General features: G+C 33.0%; 1 protein-coding gene across 1 annotated transcript in view; it reads left to right on the top strand.

Annotated features, from left to right (window-relative positions):
• LOC113770074 (gluconokinase-like) overlaps positions 1–17,923 on the top strand; it is a 40,888-nt gene that overhangs the window by 19,844 nt on the left and 3,121 nt on the right. The gene's annotated exons all lie outside the window — the stretch shown is intronic.

Genomic DNA, 17,923 nt, shown 5'->3' with positions numbered 1-17,923 from the left:
CCAGCTGTTAAACATAAACTGGGCATACAAGTTTTTATCTCTATCGCGCAGAGCGCGGTTTATACCTCCTAGTATAGAGAAATAACAACGGGGAGATGTGGTCCACTTACATAGCGTTTAAAAGTGCAAAGGAAGAAAAAAAATGCAAAATGGCCAAATAGGAGGGGATGCGAGAGGACTGAGGAGGGAGGGGAAAGGGGAGGGCCAGGGGGAGCCTTTGATAGTGAGAGTAACATGGGCCTTTGTGGCATTTGTGTTTTCCATTTCAGAATATTGCCTTTATGACTCACGAATACGTGAAACTTTCATGCTTCATATAATTTGTCTGTCACAATTCTAACAGTCTACCCAAGTAGTACCATTTTCTTGCTTTCTTGCATTTTTTTCTAATTACTACTTGTGAGGTTCGTCAATTAATGCAAGTACTAATAATCAGATGTTTACACTTGAGTAAATCCGACCTTCAAAAATTCAATAATACAAATTGTGCCATACTTTTCATCAAGTGGTGTAGAATAATTTGAGCTATTAAATCTTTGAACTGCGGGTTTATCCAAGTTTAAGAAATGTAAACAAATGGGTGGTGTACGGTATGTCCCGATAGGAATTGACAACTGGCGGTGGTGCGTCGTTTTTTGAAACGTGTTGGAATGGGAATGAACTTCAGGCCACCTGACAGCTGGATCTCAATTTGGCTTCATTCACACGTTTTAGAAGAAGCCGTATGTATGGGTCCGTTTATTAATCACTTCCCATTCATGATTGGCTACAATTTGCTAGCTATGGAACCATTGAGCTTTAGCTAGTGTTATCGGATCCGAATCGGACCGATCGATCCATCGTGAACCGATCTTCTTTTTGAACTGATTTGCAATTTACATTGGTAAAAGATCAGTCAAAATCATCAAAAATCAACTAAACCAATGACCCTATGTTACTGGTTGATCCAATTCTCTAACTTTTCTTTTTTCCTTTTTCTAAATATAATTTGAATTATCTCAATTGTAACATTTTCATTTATTAATAGGAATAAGAAAACGTCACCCATTTAGTGTAAATATCAAAATTATTCATTTTCCTAAATGATCTCTAAATCAATATGTTTTCATCTCTATGATGTCATTAATTTAGCATCAGTGATTCCAACTTATATTAATTTATTTTAATTTAGTTTTTCAAGTAGTTTTGGAAAATGGACATATTTTAATCATGAATTTACATTTATATATATAATTATTAGGTATATATTTGATTGCAAGTCTAATATTTTTGGAATATTTTTCATGATTTACCAAATATAACCAAGAACTTAATTTCAATATTTTTGAAACTTATAAAAATATAAAATAATTATAACATCATGGCTGACGTAAGTGGATTTTTGAGATCTGATCTAATAGTTTAACCGAGTCGCTATTCATTCTGAATTTAACAACATTGACTTTGGCTCAATGACCACCAAAAAGGAGATTAAATTTTCTTTAGACTGTAGATCAGAGTTCGAACCCCACCTGCAGTAAAAAAAAATTCAAAAGAGATGTCAAATCCCTCCTTTGATCTAATCAGATTTGTATACCTGCTAGATCCTTTATACAATTTCTTTAGGCTCCCCATCCCTGCCGTAGAATAGGATAGGCTCCTAATCCCTGCCGTCGAATATGATAGATTAGGTTATAGAAATGTTATCTTTACAACAAAAAAAAATTGCTAGTTATGTGACTCAATCTTCTTCTTCTTCTTCTTTGGCATTTAAAATAAAAAAAGAGTTCAAGGAAAGATTTCGTTTAAATTGATATTTTCTGAAATTTTTATAGAAAAATGTACAGTAACGATTTAATGCATGTGAGATAAAAAATAATTAAAAAATACGTTTACAAAAAATATAAAATTTTTTTGAAGAAAAATGACAATTCATACAAGGCATAATATGCCATTCTTTCAACAAATAGGTAATTCAGTCTTCGCTAATTCCTTTGTTTATAACTTTTTTTAACAAAAGCAAAACATACTTTCACTCTATAAGATGTACATTGATGGCAGAATAATACACATTTTCACCACCTGGGATTGTGAGATCAAGTGCATGATTCTGTACACGATAAATTCCTACAATTCACATGGCTGATGCACCTGAGGTGAAACTTTTTTCAAAAACAAAACTCCCTCTTTTATTTAATGCAATATAATGATGTTTATCCTGGCATGTACATGAATATAGTAGATCAACATGAAGAACTCATGGCATGGGTACAAAATCATTATGGTAATTATAATGCATATGGTATGAGAATATTCGTAAAACTATTTGCATAAATAGTGATGTTCAGTTGTTTGATCAGTATTGTGACCTTAGTAAACAAGAGTGTTTAGATAGAATTGAGTCATATAAAGATGTTATTAGACAATTTTCTGAATATTTGCATTCGTGGTCTTATAGTATTGTAAGTAGACAAGTTAAAATAGATTTGTTGTATCATCGTATTTCTGTTATTTGTACTCAGGAGCGTATGCTCCAAGATATTCAAAAATCCAAAAAGAAAGTTGTGATAAATACAGATCTAAGTATTAGTCGTGTCTAATGGCTTCTTCTTCTAAATCTTCTACTATTACTACTGCTAGTGGTATGAAGATAGAAACAATAAATAGTAATAAGTTAGATTATTTATATGAAGTTTCTATTAAACCAGAGGTGGTTAATCCTACCTCTATTTGATAGGGAGATAATTATGCGTTTTATTCGCTGTTATTTGGTCCTAATTTTGGTCACTTAGTGTGCAAGACACTGGATTTCTGTCCATATTTGATATTTGTGTTATTTGTAGGAGAGTGGTGTTAAAAAGTGACAAAAAGAGGCAAATTCCAGAAGACTAGGCCTTTTCTGGTTTGCCCACGCTAGACAACGCAGAGCTGCGTGAAAAAGATGGATCGTGGGTCCTATCCCTGGAGCTTTTGCTATTCTTTAGAGACAAAGTCTGAACCTGCGTAGGATTAGGAAATAGAATCAAAGGAGACTTTTGGCAACAATTTGAGGAGAGAAATAAGGAAGCAATCTTGTGAGAAACAAATTCCAATTCGACACGGAAAGAGAAGTGGCGGCAACACTATAAATAGGAGGACTGTAATAGATTAGGGATTCATCTTTTCGTCTTGGTCTTTTACTTCTCAACGCAAGTTTTAGGCTAGCGGCTACATCTTTTACTTTTCATCGTTTAAACTCCATGAAAATTTTGAATTGCTTTGTTGTCATGACTATGCGACAAGACTAGATCGTTTATCTAGTTGAGAAGTAATCAAGGGCTGGAACACAAACAATTGTGAGATCATTTTTATTATTCTAAGTTCTACGTTTGTAAGTATTTAATTATTCTTTGGTTGAATTGTTTGTTATTGTTTAGATATATTGAATTAATGTGGCCAGTTGTTCAGTTGTCTAAATAATATACCGCCAATTAGGACAGGGGTGCGTATCACTTGAATGTCTTAATTTAGTGGCGAACGATACCAATTTCATTGCCTCGCAAGCAGTCTAATCTGGGTCGTAGGGATAATTAATCTAGTTTAAATGAACCCACATGTGTGTTTGTTAACTAGAATTGGGTCTCTCTAATTCCTAAAGCTGTAATTAGATTAAATCTTTCGAGCGTCTCTGGGGTTGTCTATTTTATAAGAAGGTAGTTTACGAGCGTCTCTGAACTACTATAAAATTAAGGAGAGATTGGGAGTTTGGCGGTTGCTAAATTGCTAGAACCAATTTATTTGTTAACGCATGAATTAATTTAGGTATCTATGATCAATTGTGTGAACCGGTGCCAAGATTATCTCCATGACTAAGTTGTGTCAATTAATTGTTTATTACATTCCATAGTTCTTGCTTTTATTGTGATTGTTCATTTAGTAATTTTAAGTCTTTAATTTGTTTTATTTATCTCTCTTCAAAAAATTCCCCAATTATCTGTGTGCGATAAATCTACCAGTTCCCTGTGGAGATGACCCTACTCACTACTATACTCATTTTTGGGAGTAGGTATCATTATAAATTTTATCTTTGGTAGTTTGACAGCCACCACTATTCCTGTTATAAATTAATATAGTGCTTTTGGTAAACAATCTTTTTTTCCTACTCGAGTAATAAAATCTTTGATTAAATCTTATCCTAAAGGAGTTAAAGAATATATCCAAGCATCAAAGGTGGACCAACACCCAATTCCTGCTACTAAAAAGGAACAATTTATAACTTTGCATATTCCCAATGATTTTCCTATGCAATGAAAACAGCAAGGTTATATCTAGAGCTGGCAAAAAAGCCCAAAACCCAACAACCCGCCCAACCCGCCCATTAATTTTAAGGGATGGGTTGGGTCAATTGGGTTATGGGTTTTATTGGGTTGGGTAAAAACAACCCAACTTATTCATTGGACGGGTTGGGTTTTTTATTTGGGTACCCAATACCCAACTTGTTTAAAAGTAATTCGAAATAATAAATACAAGATTTAATACACATATGCCCAACTATTTACATTTGGACATGTGTTAATAATTCATTAATTAATTTGTATTCAAAATTCTCATATATATATATATATATATATATATTTTTTTCAATCATGTTTTTAAATTTTTATTTAAAATAAAAAAGAAATTTAAAATAAAAACTCATGCTTATTTTACTTTTATAACAATAGTTAAACTTGCTCAACTTTTATAATCAACAAAGTAGTACAAGCCCGTGGCTAAAATGCCACAAAAGTAAGGTTGTTATCACATCAAGTCAAACCTGAATTATGTATTATTTGAGTTCTATTCGAGTAAAAATATTTGGATTTGAGTTTTAACTCAAACTCTTCGAGTTTTTAATAATTAATCTTGAACTCGAGTTATCATATTCAAGTTTGAGTTCGAACTCGACCAAATAGAATTTATATAAAAGTTTCCAATAACAAACTGAAAGGAAGAAAGAAAACGCAAACGCAAGGTGTCTTAATTACAAAATTCACTATAGTTATACTATGGGTTGTTGAAGCTTCTCTTGTTTATGAAAAATGAAAACACATAGGCTCCATATGGATTAGGCATTTTTGAAAGTGTTTTTGAAATAAAAAAAAACTACAAGAAGTCCTACAACAAAATAACATGTTGAAATTATAAATGAGAGGCAACTTCTAGGATTGACTTTTTGTGTGGCTGGATGGGCATAATGAAAGCACATACACATTTTATTTCCAATTTGGATATTAAAGAAAAATAAGACCTTGTTTGGATTGCTATTTTTAGGAGTTTTTGTAAATATATATATATATATATACTGTAACAATTTGGTGTATGTGAGGTAAAAAGGTAATTGAAAATGTGTTCACGGAAAATATAAAAATTTTCCATCAAAAAATCACATTCTACAAGTTCTTTGAATTGTGGTTGTAATGTAAATTCAGAATGAAGAAATCAAAATTAGAAACATGTAATTAAGATCAAACAACTTAACCCTATGCCTAGTAGAGAAAATAATAGTTGGTTATGGGACCAAATTTTCAGCACGTAATCAACTTTATTTAGTTGATCCATCTATATATTTTTCTTAAACTGCTTTTAGTAAATAGCCTACACTTCCCTTGCCATCTATATTCTTGTAACACTTTATTTACTAAATCACATGTTTATGTGGAATTGGAAGTTTGGATCCTAGTATGAATACAAAAATGTTTCGTTTTCTTTTAAAATATGGCCATGAATTAAAATCTTCTTTGTTTCGTTGACGTTGCTTGGAATTCATGGTGGTGGCTAATTCAAATGCAAGTGCTAATCTACCAAGTGATTCTTTGCTTAACAGAATTCTGATATAACATGTTAGAAGAATGAAAAGAATTAGAGAAGTTAAGTTTTGAAAACTTTGTTGATTATAGAAGAAAGAGAGGGGGGGGGGGAGGGGAACTAATTCCATCGAACTTCAATTAGTAGTATTAAAAAAGTACAAAGTAAACAATTTTTTTAGCTAATCTATTTAAATGTATAATTTATTATCTAAAATTCACAATACAAGCAATATAAAATATTATTCTATTTATGATGTGTTTCCAAGGAACTTAAGAAGTGAGTGTGTGTTTGTGTGTGTGAAAATACATTTATATATGTGAAAATGTGTTTATATATGTGAAAAAAATCTTTTTTGTGTGTTAAAATGTATGTGAAAAAGTTTATGTATTAAAATGTATGAATTAATTTGTTGGGTCATAGTTGGGTCATGGGTTTGAGATAACCCAATATGACCCAACCCAAAATCAACCCAATCTAAAGTTGGGCGGGTTGGGTATAACCCAATTAAGTGAAGACCCAATATTAATCCGCCCAAAACCCGCCCAACCCGCCCAATTGCCAGGTATAGTTATATCCATATACACTTTGGAACAATCAGGATTTCCTTATTATTTCATAGAAGAAAAGGACTCCCAGTAGTTGCTCGTGTAGCACTATTTGACACAAGATTTAAACAATACCAGCATGCTTGTATAGCAACCACAGAAACAACTCTTAATGCTGGAACTGTTTTTCTTATTCTCTTTCATAATTTTAATATGTCCTTAGCAGATCCACATCTGCTAGATGCTCTTAAAGTGCAGGTACAAATTATTGGGGTAGAACAAGTATCAGATGCAATAGCTGCTATTCTTCACTACCAGATGGTTTATCGTGTACAGAATCATGCACTTGATCTCACAATCCCAGGTGGTGAAAATGCTCTTCTTATTCGGGTAGATGAGAAGAACAGTGTCTCATGCACACATGTACCAAAACAAATTTTTAAATTATAATTAATTCAATTATTACCAAATAGTTGGATTACTGATTATGAAAATTTGCACACCTAGGCAAATGAGCCTCTTGAGTCTTCAAACTCAAGAATATCTCAAATCTCAGAAGGGAGAGCTTCTATCTCTTTTGATCATTCTCATTTAAAGCCTATGATTACTAAATCACATCCTTCTATTATGTGTGTATAGGTTCCCATGTATTATCCATTAGCATTTGAGAAACAATGAAAAATACATGAAGATCATCCCCAAAATCTTCAATCGGTACACAGAAGTCAGGATATTATTCAGTATTTTGACAAAGAAGGACTTCCTGTTTCATGGTTTCAAGACCCTATATCTAGCCATATTTATTTTGATGTTTGCAATGAATGTGAAGAATGTCAACTGGAAAGGCTTCTTGATACTGATCTACCAGATCTTTCCAAAAAGAGAAAATCAAAGACTCACTCATTCGAACCTCGACCTTGCAAACCAGATCTGAATCCCCAAGATCCAGGCACAGATGCCTTTGTTTCTGAGAGAAGCAAATTCAATGGTTATCAAATTTCTTCAGATTGGATTCCAGAAACATCCAAAAGATTTTCTCCTCCTTCAAAAAAGGATCTTCATCCTTATTACCAAAAATGTCTTGATATCTTAGAAAAAGAGGCAGACCAGATGAAAACAAATTGGAAACCAAAATCCTTTTGCACAGTTGAACCATTGATTCAGAACCACACTCCAAAAGTTCAAGAATGTTTCATGTTTCGGGAAGAGGATTTTCCCAAACTAGAAACCTTCAACAAAAATGGTGTCAGACATACCCCAAAAATCCAAAATAGTGCTCCTATGGTTCTTCCCAGTGAGAAACTATCACGCCAAACCCAGTAGAAGATGTTCTTAATTGGCAAACTGAAAATTCTCTGATCCAAATTCTGCTCTTACCACCATTCATAAAGAGGTAATTGAGGTCAAAGGTAAGGTGAATCATATAGATACTACTGTTCAAACACAAAATTCTCAAGTATCTCATATGATTTCTGTCTTTGAAAAAAGACTTGAAGATCTTAAATATATTTACCTTCAAACCTATCTTCATTAGCTGAATTCATTTTGAATAAAGAAAAGGAAACTAAATTTATTCAAAATCAAATTCATATTCTGTATACTACAGGAGAAGTTCCTAAATATGATTTAGGACCTGAAACACCTCCTCCCAAGGTAAGCTCAGCTTTTGGGGCAACTCCCATTAGAAATTGGCCAACACCTTTTTATTTTGGCAATGTAACTACACCCTCTCCTTCAGTTTTCTTTCCAGATCAGCAGCAACCAGCTTCAAAACCTTTTGATATTGGAGAAGTTCTACGAGAATATCGTAGGAACAAACAAGTTCAGAAAGATGTTGAGAAAGCAAGAAAGCTTGCTGAAAAAGAAGAAAGACAGGCAGAAGAAGAAAGAAAAAGGAAAAATAAACAGATTGCCCAAGAACTACCATCTTCATCACAAGAACCTCCATCTTCATTGATGTATAATATTCATACTAATCCTGTTTTTTCTCTTGAACAGGAAACAAAAGCAAAAGAAGCTACCAAGGTTTATGACAATCCTTTGTCATCCATTTTACATGAACTCCATGACAAATCAGTTCCATATATTTCTACCTATGTCAAAGAATCCAAATCTTCTGAATCTGTCTCGACAGAAGAAGGTTGCTCTTCACAAACTTCAGATGATACTCAAAGCTCAGAAGAAACTCCCTTTGTTTCTGCTAAATCATCTAATGAAGAAATAGAACAGATTCCTACAATTCACATGGCTGATGCACCTGAGGTAGTTGAACCTGATGATGATGAGGAAATAGGAGAAACATCAGTTAACAGACCAGAAAGGAATAGTTTTCCTAAATCCAAGGGAGTACCTCTGTTTACAATTGATAAAGTTCCTCCTAAAGAATGGGAAGCAAAATTCCAATATTTTCATGCTTGGATGCTTGCACAAAATCTTACTGAAGAATCTCATTTTGAAATTCTTTCTGTTTTTACAGCTCATTTATCAGGAATTCTCAAAAATTGGTGGACAACTCTTGGAGATGCAGACAAGATGATATTTCTGACTAAACAAGACTTCATGAAAAACATCAATCTATTACATCTGACGTTTATTGGAAATGTCAGAGAAAGCCAGGAGACAAAAAGAAAAGAATTCTTCCAGATGAAATGTTTATCTTATGATCGTCGAGACATAAATAAATATTTTAAAAAGATGACTAAGTTATTTTATTCTCTTGGTGCAGATATTAATCTCAAACAGGCATTTATCAGTTCACTTTCGAAATCTCTTGCAGATGGTGCAGAAACGTATATCCATAATAAATATGGATCTATATTAAATCTGACACCTGGACAGATTAAACAATCAGTCCTATTATCTCTTGATGATCTTTGCAACAAAAGGAAGGTTATCCGAGAATACCTCAAAGGAGATGTTTGTTTAGATCAAGCATGCAAGAAACCAGAACTGATTACCAAAGGAAAATGCTAGGCTTGTGCTCTATCCAAAAGAAGAAAAGGGTTTAGAAAATTCAAAAGATTCAAAAGCTTCAGCAAATCTTACAAGGATTTTCCAAGAAAATCTTTTAGGAAGAAATGGAGATATTTCAAACGCAAGTCTAAAAGATTCAGAGGAACCAAGGGAAACAAATGTTTCATTTGTGGAAAGTCCGGACATTTTGCAAAAAATTGTCCAAACAACCAAAAGGGAGTAAAATTAATTTCAGAAATTCAAAGTGAACTTCATTATTAGTTATCCGATTTAGAATCTGAATTTTCTGAACAAGAAGAAATAACTGATTCAACTCTCTTTGCTTTACAGGTCCCAGAGAATATCCTTATCATAAGTCCTGTTGCAGCCTTGGCCAACAAAGAGGAACATAAAAAGGAAGTTTATCCACAAACTCTTATTCATAATCGATTGGATAAATATTCTAAGTCTATTCCTCTAATTGCATTCTTTGATACAGGAGCTCATACATCAATTATGAGAAAGGATATTTTACCAGATATGTATTGGATTCCAGAAATCAATAAGTTTAGGGGAGCTGATGGGAATCTTTTTGAAACCAAGTTTATTACAAAAAATCCCATTACCCTAAAACTTCTCCCAGATTGTCTTGTTACATCAAAATTCTTGGGAGCAAATTTTACTGGAAAAGATCTTTTACTTGGATTTGATCTTTACAAGCAAAATAAATATCTTGTTATAGGTCAAGGGATAAAATCAAAAAAGTTCTTTAAACCTTATATTGATATCCCTAAATTATACCTGATTCAAGAAGAAAAAGATCAACTCCAAAAGATTCATGCTCAAATTATTCAAGAATCATGTTCTTCAAACCATCAAGAGTTTTTACAAAAATGTGATCACCCTTTGTGGGAAAACCCTGATTTCTATATCCGACTTCTTTTCAAAAAGAATGAAGATATAAATCCCACAAAAGCAAGTTACTCAGGGATGAACCCTGATGATACTCAGCTTGCAGAACAGGAATGTCAGGAACTCTTGAAGTTTGGTCTTATTGAGATTTCTCACTCTCAATGGGCATGTCAAGCCTTTTATGTAAATAAAAGGTCCGACCAGGTAAGAGGGAAGATGAGATTGGTAATAAATTATCAACCTCTCAATATTTTCCTACTTGATGATAAATTTCCAATTCCTAACAGATTTATACTTTTTACTCAGATTTCCAAAATAAAATGGTTTTCTAAATTTGATTTGAAATCTGGATTTTGGCAATTAGGAATTCATCCTGTAGATAGGCACAAAACTGGTTTTTGTATTCCAAATCATCATTTTCAATGGAAGGTTATGCCTTTTGGTCTCAAAACAACACCTTCTCTTTTCCAAAAAGCCATGATAAAGATTTTGCAACCTATCCTACATTCTGCTTTAATTTACATTGATGACATACTTCTTTTCAGCAATACTTTTGAGGAACATCTCAAATTGCTTAAAGATTTTCATAATATTGTTAAACAATATAGGATTATACTTTCTGAAAAGAAAATGTTTTTGGCACAACGAGAAATTTCATTCCTTGGCATGAAAATTGCTAAAGGAACATGCACTCCTAAACAACATGTTGGACAATCTGTCAAATATTTTCCTGAGGAAAACCTTTCTAAAACACAAGTTCAGCAATTTCTTGGCATTGTCAACTATGTACGGGAATTTATTCCCAAAGCAGCAAAGCATATTAATCCTCTGACTAAAATGCTAAAAAAGACACCCCCTCTGTGGGGATCTTCTCAAACCCAAGCAATCCAAAAATTGAAGGAAATTCTCCAACAACTTCAAACCCTTTACATCCCTTCTCAAGGAAAGAAAATTCATCAAACTGATGCCAGTGACAGATATTGGGGAGCAATTCTTCTTGAAGAAGATGACCAGGGAACCAGACATTGTTGTGGATTTGCCAGTGGAAGATTCAAAAATTCTGAACAACACTATCATTCCACTTTCAAAAAAATTCTTGCAGTACGAAATGGTACAAAGAAATTCTCTTTCTTCTTAATATCTCATCATTTTTTGGTTAAAATGGATATGGGATCATTTCCTAAAATGCTGCAATTCCAACAAAAAATAATCCCAAACCCACAACTTTTAAGATGGTAAGCATGGTTTTCACAATATTCCTTTGAAGTCAAACATATCAAAGGAAAGAAAAATATTGTTGCTGATTTCTTCTCAAGGAAAGAACCTTTACCTCAACAAACCATAACCAATTCAGTTCTACCCTGTCTTATGTTTACACCCGTCCATCCAGAACCCCCAGATGTTTACCAAATTCCTTATCCATGGGAAAAAGAAGACATTGAAAGAATCCGAAATTAATATGAACTAGAAATTTTTAGTTCATATGGAGGATCAATTCTAAGTCCCTTTGGTACTAATCCTGAATACCCTTTCTGTCAAATATTCATTGCAAGACATGATGATTTCCCAAAACCACTGCTATGGTATTTTTGGTGTCTTTGCCATCAATATCATATTTTGATGGAATTCCAATCACTATTTTTTAATCAACCATTAAATCCAAATCTCCAAATATTTTTGCAATGGTTTCGACCTTTAACGTATTGGTCTGGATTATTCTCAACTCAGACTAAATATGTTCTCTTTCATTTCCATAGACCCTGCAGCCTCATAAACAACCAAATTCAATCTTGTCCAAGTGCAGTTATTTATAAGGAAATGACTCATACTATTTTAGACCTTGATGATGAATATGAAGAAGCACAGAGATACATCATATATATATAATAAAGTCGTATTTTCATTCTTATCGTTTCATGTTTTCTCTTTCCTACGTGGCTTAACGAGACGGCAAGTAGTTTCCTACGTGGCTTGCTCCTTTTTTGTTTGAATTTATATCAATTCTTATTTCCTATATTATATGATTGGTCCGATAAGATATATCAATTCTTAGTCCGATAAGAATTGTTATCACTACAAAAAGTAGAAAAGTAACTAATTTCAATTAATAAATCATATTTTCTTCAAAAAAAATAGTTATTTGGACGATTGTGGTTTTATTTGCTATAAGAATTCTTAATATTATAGGATTCTTATTTCCTACCCAAAGTTATGTACTTTAAGCAATTTAAATCAAGATAAACCTACTTTTAATATTCTTATCAATATCTCTTTATATTTTTATCAATTCTTATTTCTTATGCCTACATTCCATATAGCCTCTAATTTATTGATTTCAAGCATCAAATTCATGGTTAGGTATTTTCAGTACAAGCGATTGGTACATTAAAGTATCGATTTTGAGTTTCCAACCTCCTCTTGATTATCAGGTACATCTTCTTTCAATACATATTTTTTTTAAAAAAAATATTGTTGATCTTTAATTATAAGAGTTTAGTAACATATCTTGAATTTTATTTTATTTTTGTTTTATTTTGTTTGTTTTGTATGAAGACATAGGAATTGATTTAACATGCACGTTTTCAGTCCCAAAATGTTATATATTTTAATTGGTTCAAAGACCACTTTGGGTAAAATATTTATTTTACTGTCCCAAGTAGATAACTCTAAATAATTGAGTGATAAAATTATTCCACCTGCTCTTTGTAAGCAGAACATGACAAAACGAGCAAGATCCATTGAAAATTTGTCAAATGGAATTTCCATCGAATTTCTTTAATTGGTCACATGTATCGAATCAGAAAAAAGTTTTAAGGGAATCGCACATGCAGTCATGCACGCGTCAGTACATTGAAATGGGTGCACCCGTTCTGTAGATAGCTTTGGAGTCTTTCTTTTGACTAATTAATGCGAAGATCAATCTCATGACATTGACTAAAACGGAATCCTATTGGGCCGTTTTGAATGCATGATAATTTTCATTTTTTAAACATGTCAAAAAAAAATGAGAACAAACAATTGTTGAAAGATTCAAGTTTACAAGATGAATGAAAAGTTTAAAAAGGATGCAACTATGCTAAGTAAAAACTTCGGTAGACTGACAATTTTCTTGACTAACGAGGTTTTGCATGGATTGCCATTTTTTTTTTCAAAAATTACGTATGTTTTTCGTAAATATTTTTTAATCAAATTTTCACCTCATATATATAAATTTTCATGTGTTTTGTTGTCCAGAATTTTTGTAATGAAATTGTTTTCAGCGAGCCAAAAGATTCTTTTTTTAAAAAATATGTTCATCTTCAAATGTAAGAATTTTATTGAAGTAAATGCTATTGTTGATTACGTCTCATGTTGTTCTTAAATTTTTAATAATCAATTGACTAAGACATTTCTTCACGAAATTTGTGTCTTTAGCTATTATTACTATTAGTTACTTTAGTTGAATTTTTTTTGTTATGTCTGACACTGCTGTTAAATATTCATATTATAAGCATTTGGCCTATGCCTCTTGAGTGATCATGAACTCAAAGGGAAAAATTTATTTTGGTTCATTTTGTGAAATTTATGTATGTTGGTGTTCAAGGGTCAACGCAACAAGATTTTCATGGGTATAATATAGAGTCAACTAAGTCTACAAATACAATTTGTTATAAAATTATTACCCACTTTAATACATCAAATACCATAAATAGTGTGGCTAATTAAATCCTGTTTTGCTATCATGTAGTGATAATGGAAAATCAATAAATGCTGAGTTGCACGGACAAATCGAGGAGAATGTTCAAACAGAAGAAAAACAAAACAAGTTTCTGAAGAGTAGAATATTATTTGATACTATTTAGTGCACTTTTTGTTTATTTTCAAGTTTTTGAATGTTATGATATTGTTGAATGTTATTTTTTTCATTTTTGAATTATTATTCACTGAATTAGATGTTCAAATTTATTCTATAAGAATAATTTATATAAGTTTGTATACTTTACATAGTAATATACTTAAGACAAGTTATAATAGATTATACATTACAAGTTATAATAGATTATACATTAAATCTGTATTTTATATCGACATTTTTATAAAATTGACAAAATAGTTTTTTTTTTTTTTTGACGATTCCCGTTCAACGAATGGGTACAAAACTAGTTTTTCAAAAAAACAGATGCATTCCTCCTGAAATTTGGCCCGGTCATTATGGTTCCTGGAATTATCATTCTAGTCACCCTCATTGGAACAGAATTAAAAGAGCCAAAAAGAAATATCAAGATAGGATGAATGATACTGTGATGCAAGATTCCCAAGACCCCTATGATACATCACAGGTTTCTACAACAACATCACTTGCTACTTCTTCCTATATTTTCAAAAATCGATCAGAAGCAAAAAGTTTAGAAAATAAAAGAAGAAACAAAGAAGCACATCAAGATCACATCGAGCTATATAATATTACTGATCCAGACACCACCCCATCAGACACACCACATGATGACTACCAGTGGGCATGGAATGATATTGACATAAATGGGTCCTCTTAAAGACCCAATGCATTGACTGTCCCTTGTTTGTCTCAAAGGACAACCTTTGGTTTTCCCAAAGCCAAAGGTTATTTAATATTTACTTTTCCAAAAGGCCAAGTGTTCTCAAAGGCCAAGATTGTATTTTGTCTTTTACTTTTTCGAAAGGCCATTTAATGAGGCCAAGCTTGTTGTATAAATAGATGAGACCTACCAATTGGAAGGATCATCGAGGAAAAATCAAATAAAAGGTTTAGTGAGTTTATATCTTATGGTAGCTTAAGTTTTCCTATTTCACCAGGGAAGGCCGAGAGATCCTTGTAACTGCGTGTTGCTCAGCTCATTATAGCTCTGTTATAATCTGCTCTTGTGATAAAAGTCCCTTGAACTTTTGAAAGCCCAAAGGAGAGAGGCTATTGTGTTCGGGAATACCTTCAGAGAGCAAATTATTACTCTGATATGGTGGCTCTAAGCAGAGTGGCACCAAAACTCACTTTGTCTACGTGATTAGACATTAGAGTTATGAATTATGTACGCAAATGACCGACAATAATTCATTTCTCCATTTTTGAGGTTTTACGAATGATGAAGGGGGTAAAGAAGAAAGTTGAAGTGCCTTCCTATTATGGAAGGAATACGAGATTTTAAAAGTTAAAGCTAGAACCTCAACATCAATTTAAGTGACTTCACGGCTATAAACTACTATTAGTTTGCGACATGTTGTCTTCTAACCATCATTTTATCTTGTTTCGTAGCATTGCTGTGTAACCGTACAGATGGTTGCTAAAGTCACCCCTCACTCAAATTCAGGGTATTAGATTTGCAATTCAATCCGTTGTTCAGCCCCAATAATGCTTCTTTTGTACACATTTTATTTTGGGTTTTTAGATATATTCCTTTAACATATATATATATATATATATATATATATCAACCATCTTTTTATCTCATGTAAATTATATCTAATCATAAAAGTGTTATAATATTATTTTTCTACTAAATTTCTCAAGAACTCACAAAAAAAGAAAAAGCAATTTGAACGGATTCTTAGATTGTTGGGTTGCTAAAATCTAGTTGATTTTTAACTAAATCTGTTGAGAATCACCAAATATTTGTTTGGGAAAATCATACAAATAATCATTCTCATATTAGTTTTGTACCTTTTACATACTTTACATAGATAATGATGATTTTTCATCTCTCATATATTGATTTTGTATTTTTTTTTGTCTTATTTTCGTAACCAAGAATGTGTCGCCAACCATGGCTGCCTTTGACCACCGTGCTGGCAGTGTCGCCATCGGCTGCTATCATTTTTTATCAATAATACTTCACAAAATTGAACTCTCTGCACATTTTTTTGGCAAACAACATGATTTTGATATTATTTTTTATTAAAAAAAAGAAAAATGAAGGTGGGTGATAGTTAAAGGAAAATAATGGTGTACAGAATCTAACACAACTAATATCCAAAAAAACATTCGCTAGCATTTTTTCTATTAGTTGTAGGGTTAAAAAAAGACACTAATATTGGAATTAGATTCCACCAGCTAGTGTTTTTTCTATTTTTCACCCATATTCATTCATTTTTTGTAAAACTAATATTCAGATAAGATTTTATGCAAAAAGTCGAGTGGGATGAGAGTTGAATTTTAATGAAAGTTTATAACCAAAAGTGGTGCCTGCCAGCGCTTATTGGTGACACCACAAGCATAGGGCCCGGAGGCAACCGTGATTGTTTCTGCATTCTTGGCTAGAAAAATAAGACCAAGAAAGAGATGCGAAGGACATTTTTTTTCCTTTTTTTTTTTTTCTTGCTATCTTCTAATTCTGTCTCTAAAATTTATAAGGCATGAGATGCATGTGATTTATTTTTGACAAGAATATTAGTAGATATGAATTAAGGGACTAAAAATGTAAATACATATTTCAATCACCTTTGCATCCCACATACATCAAATACTTGTGAAGGATATGTTAAGCGAGAGAAACATGAAAATTAGCCATAAGAAAAAGTTTTTGAGTTATACTAATTCGGAAGATAACAGTGCTTGATAGGGCAGATAAGATAAGATGGAGTCATGATTTAAAAAAAAAAAAAAAAAACTCAAACGAACGTATAAATTAAATACCAGAGGAATTGAAGATAGAATTAGCAGATCTAGTGTGGTTTAAGTGTGTCCTTCCTTCCCCAGCATGAGAAAACCGAAGTTTTGCTTCCTTAGCAGACATGTCCGCTAATTAATTACTTTAAGACATGTACGCTAATTACTCAGTCATTTAGCTTACAAGTTGTACTAAAAAAGGTTTTTTTTTTTTTTTGGAAGGATGACAAAGGTTCATCATCCACCATCGCAACTTATTTTATGCATTTCTCGAATTTCAATCAACATCATAGGATTATAGGAGCATGAAAGAGTAGCCATAACAGCATTCTTATCCATTTTCATTTGACCAGTGGAATCTTTAGATCCCAAAAACAAGCACTAGCCTGGGGTTGTATCGAAATCAAACCTTGCCTTCTAATAATTGGTCCAAACAAAAGTTTTGGATTGTTTTCCATGAAAAAAAGGTGAAAACCATCCCAGCCCGGGTCAACTATAACAAATTCGCCAAGTCAGCAACATCATCACCGAAAGTTTGCATTGAACTTCTACTACCACTACTCAATTTCCATGTTCACAGCTTACCTTCTTATCCCTGAAATGAATCAAAATACCACCAGATCTCAAATCCCTGACATTGTTGCCCCAAAACAGGGTCCTAAATCTCACGTCACGTGCACGTCATGGCCCCTCCTCGTCGCCACGTGTCCCGTCCCTCGCTCTTTCCTTTCTTGGGCCACGTCAAGTCAACTATCGTTTAGAGTACTATAGGACGATTGCCGCCTTTGACCTCTGAATTATCCTTGACCACCAACGGTCCAAGTCCCTCCATTCCCACGACCGGTCACCTGATCCAACGGCTGGAAGGGAGACAAACTAGCGTGAAAGTATTCAATTTTGGAATTAATAATTAAAAAGAAAGAAATATGAAAAGGGTTTTTTTTTTTTTTGCCTTTTTTGGGGTTGTGTTGGGGCCTGGGGGAGAAGTGTTGCTTAGTGGAGGGGGAGAAATTGAGGGAAGGCGGGTGCACCAAGGCAGCAGGTAGGCCCGCACCCAAGTGGGGCGCCTAGTGCTTGGTGCTGTGAGGAA

This window comes from Coffea eugenioides, chromosome 5, assembly GCF_003713205.1.
Source record: "Coffea eugenioides isolate CCC68of chromosome 5, Ceug_1.0, whole genome shotgun sequence".
NCBI classification, from domain to species: domain Eukaryota; kingdom Viridiplantae; phylum Streptophyta; class Magnoliopsida; order Gentianales; family Rubiaceae; genus Coffea; species Coffea eugenioides.
The sequence above is the reverse complement of the archived record's forward strand: the minus strand, read 5'-3'. Positions and strand labels throughout refer to the sequence as shown.